The following is a 6411-nucleotide window of genomic DNA, read 5'->3' on the forward strand; positions in this document are numbered from 1 at the left end:
CAAATGATGATGATTTATTTTCGAATACCTTCATTATTTCAAGAAATAACCGTGTGTTTATATTAAATGATACTGTATTGTATCACGTCTTAAATCTAGTTTAGCTCGATATGTTTCGGGCTAATTCGTAGACCTTCTTCCTAGGAGCAACGCGACTCGGTGGCTGCCTCAACACGCGCACTGCGCAACACCGCTCTGCTTGCGCGACCATAAAACTAAACTCGATTTAAGACGTGAGTTATCCGGTGCAGTCAACAACAAAGATACGAATACAGCTAAAGTACCAAAAATATGTATACACGACCTTAATGTTCAGGCAATATGCCTAGTCCTTTAAACATAGTTTTGGCACTTTCAGCGACTGTACAATATCATTTAATATGAGTGAGTCTCACGGTAGTTTCATGTTTTGACAGCTCATTAAAAAACGCAATAAAAAAATGTACAAAACATGTAAGTAGACAAATAAATTATCCCCTACTGTTGTTAACCACAGTTGTGTACGAGCTTAAGAAAAATAGTGCACTTTGAGACTTTTTACGTCGAAACGCCGGCTTACCTGCTTATACCGCTTTGCTCGAACCCTCTACGTCTGCTTAAGCTGTAACATCGTTAGTTCATTGTAAACATTGCTCTGAAAGAATAAATAATGAAAGAGGTACACTTTCAAGGATTTAGAGTCACGTATGAGTAAAATTACCTAAGGAACTTAATTAGTATCTTACTACATAAATATTACTACATAAATAAAGTAAGTGATCTCTACCATCAGAAGACCCACTTGCTCGTTTTATCCATCGAATAAAAAAAAAAAAAAAAGAAGTTTCGCATAATTTATTATCATATTTAAATATCTTTTAGGGTTTTAGTGTTGAATAAATAAGTTGTCATAATTACTTATCTATACTGTAAGTACAATTTATTTGTTACGCTTTCACGCTTAAATAAATATTCAACTAATCGTGATAAAAATTGATATGACAATAGTTTGATATCTTGAGAAGAACATAGGATAGTTGTTGTCCTGGATAATTGCATAGTTCCTGCAGGATAGCCATAAACAAATCGTCGCGGGGACCTTTAAACGCATATTGTAGGTTCTCATTCTCATTTTCATTCCTTCAACTTATTTTTCCACATAGTAAATATAATAATTTGTGGAACGACATCCTGAATCTAAATACAGCTTTTAAAAATTTACTTGTGGTTTATTAAAACCATTGCAACTTTCCTAAAACTATATCTATTACAATAAAACTCAACCAAACGGGCCAGCTTAAAACTAACATCGCTTAGTATTTTAGTTTTAGTGGTTTTGCGAAACTAAGCTTAGAAATAATCGCGATAATTATGAGTTTGAGATAGGTACTGCGCGTGGCGACAATATTTTGTTTAGTTTTACTATTGGACAAGCGCCTGTTTCCCGTTCACAAAAATACGTCTCGATCGCGTTCGCGTTAAAATCTCAATTTGTATGGAATCACGGACAGCGCCTCTAGCGGAAAGTTTGCGCAACAACTTTTGTGAGTGTAGGTTTGCTACGTAAACTATTTCGTCTGCGTATCGTAACGAAAACGGGTGACGACGCCGCACCGTGGACATGTGGCGGCTACGTATCGACGATCGAACGCTCGATTTACGTCTTCGAATAGTAAACGAATGTTTTGTGAAAACTACACTAGAGGCACAGCAGGCAAGTTGTGCAAGGTCCGCCCGGATACCACCATCTTGCTCGCTAATCCTGCCGTGAAGCAGCAGTGCTTGCACTGTTGTGTTTCGGCGTGGAGAGTAAGACAGCCGGTGAAATTACTGGCACTTGAGGTATCCCATCTTAGGGTCATCTGTTGCAGATGTTTATGGGTGGTGGTGATCTCTTACCATCAGGAGACCCACTTGCTCGTTTGCCATCCAGTCGAATAAAAAAAAACTAGCTGTTGCCCGCGACTCCGTCCGCGTAGTATTTGTTCATCGCTATCCCGCAGGAACTATGCAATTTTTCGGGATAAAAACTATTCTTTATCCTTCCCCCGGTTTAGACGTGACATGACTGACGTGACGTAGGTAACAAACAAATAGACTTTTGAAAAACAAACTTTTGCATACTTTTATAATATTGACTTAGCTTTTGCCGCGGCTTTCGCCCGCCGCGTGGAATTCGGTTAGCGCGCGCTGTTCCCTCGCAACTGCCCATTTTCCGGATAAAAAGTAGCATATGTCACTCTCTGGCCTATAAACTATCTCTATGCCAAAAATCGCGTCGATTCGTCGCTCCGTTCAAACGTGAAGACGGACAAACATACAAACACACACACTTTCGCATTATAATATTAGTATGGATTAGTGGATGCAAGTTCATAAGTTGTGGTTTCAAAAATTTGCCAACTATTTTTCAGTTATTTCCTCGTATCAGATTGTGCTGAAATTTGGCATATTTATCGAAATTTGTTGACGATTCGATACGAATACACAGAACTAAAATAAAAATATCCAAGACCGGTAAAAAAATCTTTCGTTATCATCACGCACAAGTTGTGTTTTTCTGATGATGAACTCTGATTAAGTTCGAAACGGGTCGGCGTAGTGTGATGATGCTAGGTTTATGTGATGTGTTGTAAGGTTGTAAGGTGACCAATTGTTTTATAGATCATTTTAAAGGTACCTATAGATTGATATGTACCTCCGCGAAGTAATGCCTGACTCAATTTTTTAAGTGTTATCTTTTTTATAATTAATTTTAAGATTAATTTATTTGCAAAAAAGCCATAATTTTAAAAGACCACATACACGGCGCAGGTTTTCGTCAGAACATTTATTTTGAGATATCCACAACATACTTCATCACCTGAACAAATCGATATCCGCAAGAGGGGGGCTACTACGAAATTCAAAAAGCGAAGTTCGTATCGCACCCCTCTCACTCCCTCTCACTCTAGTATTAAACAATTTTAGCGTCAGCGGGAGCGGGACGGCATGATACGAAGTTCGAATTATAATATTTCTTTTACCACTGTATACAGTTATACCTATGTTTTACAAAATGAATACTGGCTTTGACTTTGAATTTGCACTTCGTAGTATAAGACCAGGCTTCGTCAACAAACTTCCAAAAGCAGTTTCAATTCACGCACTTTCCAATCACAAAGTCCTAACCTATATAACTTTTAAGTAATATCAATAATAATTTAATTCCCATACGTTTCGTACCCTAATAATTTATTGGCAGCACCCGCAAACTAATATCCGATTAAAACTAATTAACGGTTAAGTGATTAAATTGAATTGGACCGAGTTCCAAAGTAACGGTGAATGGGTAGCGGCATTCAACTAATTTATATATTAGTTTAGCAAATTTGTCCGTACCGAAATGTGGGGGGGATTCCGGAGGCCGATTTAAAAATGATAATAAAGGCATTATCGAGCTTCTACTTCTCAATTTTTATCGAAAAGACAAACTGAAACATAGATGCACAGAAAAACCAGAAAAAGAGACCAGCACTGGGAATTGAACCCAGGTCCTTAGCATTCCGTGGGGGTTGCTATACCTTCTGCCGCCTAACTTTGCCTAAAAGTTCATTGCCCCGACTAGTACCACAAAAACTATAAAGGAATAATTCCAATCATAGAATAGGCACTATACCGTTAAGCGATTCGAACACAATCCGGGAGTAACGTAAAGACTTCGCATAAAAAAATTATCTCAAAAATGCGCCAAAACTGAGTATTACGTAATGAACTTTTAGGCAGATTTATATGGCGCGTGGTATATTACGATTTTTCGATTCAGTGATTTGTTTGCAAAATATTCAACTTTAAAGAGCAAATTTAACCCAAGCAAATTATAGCAGTTGTTATTGAAAATAATAAAGAAAATACATTTTTATGCATTTCTCGTTCCTCTCCATAACCCTCCTCTCAAAGGGCTGAACTACACGAAGTTCGATAACGAAACATTCCCATTGATCTCCAAGAAGCGAAACTGTGACGGTCCCGTGACTCCTTGACTTTCCTTTGATGCTAAAACACAGAACCCCGAAGGAACCCAGAACCATTAACAAAAGGTTAACCACACCAAAAGAAATGTATCATTAAATATTTACAAAGTAAAAACAATCACTCTGTCTAAAATACCACGTTCCCAGAATACTACACATTACATACAGTAGATTATACATTTTTGGAATAGACATTACCTATTTACCACATTTCTAGCATACCAGATTCTCGTTGCTTTTTCTTCAATTGTTGTAAGTAGTTTAAACACATAACAGTTCAGAGAGGTAATACTGCCAGTGTCTCGGGGTCAATGCCTGAGGCAGAAAATTTGGACGATATTTTTACTTTGTGATAATAGGTTAGTTTATACTAGTACAATAGTTTTTCCCAGTCTTTATTTTTTTTCGTTGCCACCATATTATTATTTCAAAATCGAAGATTGCTCAAGGAAGTATTTTTTGGTGGAATGTCTTATTTTGTACATCTGGACATTAAGAATGAAATAAATAGTTAAAGTAGTATTTTGAAAAACCCGACTGTCCTAAAAAAACTTTATAAAAACTATTACCTAACTTACTAAATGAATGTCTTTGCTCACCCACGACCTTTATGTTATGTTAGCTAAGTTTATGCAAGATATGTACGTATGTGTGCGGCAAGTGAGCAAAGAAATTCTTTTAGTTCATTGATATGGACCTCCGCAAAGTAACACCTGATTCAATAAATTATTTAACTTACTAAAGTTGATCTCAAAAACTGCTGAACCGATTTCAATGGAACACAGCCAAGAAACTTATTTTCATAAAAAAAAACAACATCGAAATCGATCCATCCGTTGGAGACCTACGATGTCAAAGACAGACAGACACCGGCGTCATAATTGTAACACCCCTCTTTTGCGTTTAGTAGTCAAATAGGGCTGGTATACGCTGAGATGATGATGAAAGCATATACACTCGCAAGCAAAATATTGGCCCACTTTCCATACAAGGTTGTACGCAAAGTGACTCGTTATTGCCCGTCAGTATATTTTTTCAAACTCGATATTAAAGCTATATATCACAGGTTTAATATCTAATTTCACAGGTGCATGACTGAAGGTTGTGAGCACTTACAACAGGAGTAGATAACGGAAGAAAGAGAGAAAGATTAACAAGGCTAAAAAAGTCAAACTAACAATGAACCCATGTTACGTGGTGAAACGACAGGAGACCAAAAAGGGCCTCCACTCAAATGACTCTTTGCCAAAGTACATTATGACCAGTTGGAAAAACGCCCATTGTTTCACTTGTTGCTGAATAATGACGATAATGTGGTATTTTCCATATACAATCTTAATCAATATATAATCTTAGGCATACAAAATGAATGAACAGTGATTTTTGCTCTAAAATACTTTTCTCTATGCAATAGGAATGGCGCTGCTTACGACCCAGCGTTGTATTTGTCAAATTCAATAAAAAGTTTTTTTTTTATTCGACTGGATGGCAAACGAGCAAGTGGGTCTCCTGATGGTGTTTGTTTGTTTATACTCTTTATTGTACAAAAAGAGAAAACAAAGAGGTTACAGAAAAACAAAAAAAGTTAAGTTAAGTATAAAGACGGACTTATCCCTGAAGGGATCTCAGCCAGTCAACCTTTGAGTGGTAGAGAAGAGCAATCAAAAAACCAGAATCGACAAATAGAGCAAAACATTTGAATAAATATAAATGTATAATATGTAAACCCCAAATACCTAACTATATACAACATATAATGCATAATATTAAACATTAATATGTCTTTAACTAAACATAAAATACATAAATATACACATTTACATACAATAAATAAATAACACTAGTATAAAGATAATTACTGCGATAAAGGATGTGTTGCAAGGAACGTTTTTTCATGAAACCAATAGAAACGTTTCATGTACCTCGCCTCGCTCCGCTCAGCTGGTTTCCACCAGGGCGGTGCTTTGCGTTGCGAGAATAGGTAAATGGAATTTTTCTGTTGTTTCATGAGAAACACATCACTCGCAACACATCCTCGCACATCTCTGGTGGAAACGCTGCCTTAGTTGACAAAACGAGTTTTACTTTACTTGGTCCGACCGTAATGAAATATAGAAAAAGTGTGATGAAAAATAAGCTAAGGGCAACTCTCGTTTTAAGTGCTGTACGACTTCGAGCGATGATAAGCCGCTTTTTCCACTGACTGTACATAATTGAGATCCTTTTAAAGTTTACCGGAATTGATGGATATTTTGAAGGTTCGGTAGATTTTTATTATAAATACCAAAATGCAAGAGTGGTTATCAATATACGATAAAAGTATAATAATACAAGTACTACAGCTTTATCAGGCGCCTCTGCTCCCGGAAAAGAATAAATAATAAAGAACTCTACTTTTTTTAGAATTTTGAAAAAAAAA

The sequence above is a fragment of the Choristoneura fumiferana genome, chromosome 18 (genome assembly GCF_025370935.1).
Source record: "Choristoneura fumiferana chromosome 18, NRCan_CFum_1, whole genome shotgun sequence".
Lineage (NCBI taxonomy): Eukaryota > Metazoa > Arthropoda > Insecta > Lepidoptera > Tortricidae > Choristoneura > Choristoneura fumiferana.